This window comes from Macrobrachium nipponense, chromosome 6 (genome assembly GCF_015104395.2).
Source record: "Macrobrachium nipponense isolate FS-2020 chromosome 6, ASM1510439v2, whole genome shotgun sequence".
Taxonomy (NCBI): Eukaryota; Metazoa; Arthropoda; class Malacostraca; order Decapoda; family Palaemonidae; genus Macrobrachium; species Macrobrachium nipponense.
The window spans coordinates 125,939,263-125,941,762 of NC_061108.1; the positions used below are offsets into that span (position 1 = coordinate 125,939,263).

A 2,500-nucleotide genomic window follows, 5' to 3' on the forward strand; every position below is an offset into this window, starting at 1 on the left:
ACCTATGTCAGTGGTGCACAGATTCATAAGAAATCTAAGAAGTATTAGTCTCTTAAACTTCTGAGCTCTGTCATCTATAGCACTGCTAGGATAATCCTTCCACAGTTTTATTTCTTTTGTCCCACAGCTTTTGTGTGGGATTCCACTGAAGATTAATCTCACGGTGATGGCTTTCCATATATATATTTTAGTCTCATATTTTGGATGTTATACTCATGCGTTAACCTGGAGCTTCATAGATCCAAGTCTTTCTTGAGAGCCTTAGCAATGTGGAATCGATTTGTAGTAGATTCCTGGCTTCATATTCATCATTTGTTCTTTATTTGTCATAAATGTTCGACTGCTCTATGTATATCCTGTTGTTACGAAAAATATTCCGGTGTCAATGGCTATAGTTTATGCGACGCCAGAATTTAGCTTAAAAAATCAACCAGTCATTCACTCATACACGGTTAAGGTCGGTCACTATGGGTGGTATATGAACTTTATAATGAAGATGCAGTTCAGAAACCACGAGTTAACAATACTACATACCAAAGGCACCTACACAACATCTTAAGCGATGTCCCTGATGGTTGAGTATTTTAACACCATTGATTCACGTCTCTCCTTGAGAACCTCACTGGATTACTTTCAAGATATATATGTACACACACACACACATATATATACATGTATACATATAAATATTTACTGTTTTGCATTTTGTTCCTCTCTCTGTCGTTCTATCCTTCTTACCTTCTTCGTTTTTCCTTTCATTTCTTTACAGAATTTCGATAGTAAATTTCGTTACCCCACGGAGTTGGTGCCAGTCTGCTGAACACATTCCTGTGTCCAGAATTCTAGAAGGCGGCCGACTTAATATTATTATTATTATTATTATTATATTATTATTATTATTAATATTATTATTTTTATTATTATTATTATTATTATTATTATTATTATTATTATTATTCTGGAAGAAGATCTTCTTTAATACTGGTTTTATTGAAAATAATGGCTATTTCAAACGCGTTTATTTTGTATAGATTTTCTCTATTCTTCTTTTTACTGACTTTTCTTCTGTACTCAAGTTGGCAAACGAAACGCCAACTTGAGTGCAGAAGAAAAGTCAGTAACAAGAAGAATAGTGAAACTTCTATACAAAATATAGTCGGATCAAATAGCCATTATTTTCAATAAAACCTGTATTTATTATTATTATTATTATTATTATTATTATTATTATTATTATTATTATTATTATTATTATTATTATTATTATTATTATTATTATTTCTTCGTTTCTCGGAATTGTGATTATAGTCGCTTTTCATTTTGGTAGTTTCCTGTATCATTCGTTCTTATTAAGGTTTTTCGTGAGTTAGTCGTTTTAGTACGTATTTCCTTCGACAAGGAGGTTACGTATTTAGTGCGGTTTGTTGCTCTGATTTTTATGTTGATTAGTGTTCACTAGACTTCAAAGTCTCCCACGAATGCCTTGTGATTATTCGGATGATACGACTGCAAAATCACGAGGTCACGAAAATGGCGTTAATCATCAAAATCTAGAGACTTGTATCTCCCTACCTATAGTATTTGAGAACATAATGTGAATATTTCAGTGCCCCATAAATCATTGTCATATGTCGACTAAAAACATGGGGACATACCCGGAATGATGCATTACTTCATATTTGTAAATTCTGATTTCGTGTTTAAAGGATTCGGAATATTGTTTGACATCATGCAGTCGTTATAATTGTTACCGTTACTTTTATTACTGTTATTATTTTATTGACAATAACAGCTGTTTCTACGGTATTTAAGTCCTCCCTACTCGTTTTATAACTTTCCTCTCATCAAGAGGATGAGAAGAAAGCTATAAGATGACTAGAGAAGACTTAAACACATTACATACCATAGAAACGGCTGTTATTTTTACCGCTACTCCCCTCAGAGAAAGTCTCCGCCATTATTATTACTATCATTATTATTAGTAGTAATATCAATTAGAGCGGTAACAGAAGCCTCGCGCGAATAATCTCCCATGATCACTGGTGTTGACGTGACGTGGAAGTTGAGAGATTACCAACTTTTACAATTCAATTTCCTTTGACCTAATCGCGAGTCATGGAACTTCCTGCGTTCCCGATGGAATAAAGCCTCATTCGAGCTGATTAGAAGTCTAATTACTCTTAACGCTGCTTACTACGCAATAATCAATTTCGTCTTTCTGATTATTTCCCTGTGTGGTTCATACACTCACACACACACACACACACACACAACACACATATATATATATATATATATATATATATGTGTGTGTGTGTGTGTGTGTGTGTGTGTGTGTGTGTGTGTGTATGTGGGTTTGTGAGCAATTATGTATTTTCTTACTGATTCATTTGAAAGAAACTTGTATTGTTCAGATGGTAAAACATGCCTTTGACTTAAAGTGATCTCGGTGTTTTAATATTGCGTTTCTTTGGACTAGGATGAATGCTATATATTTTGT

At 33.5% G+C, this 2,500-nt stretch overlaps 1 protein-coding gene across 4 annotated transcripts in view; it reads left to right on the forward strand.

Moving 5' to 3' along the window:
• LOC135216142 (prohormone-4-like) overlaps nucleotides 1-2,500 on the forward strand; it is a 262,623-nt gene that overhangs the window by 102,398 nt on the left and 157,725 nt on the right. The window lies entirely within an intron of this gene.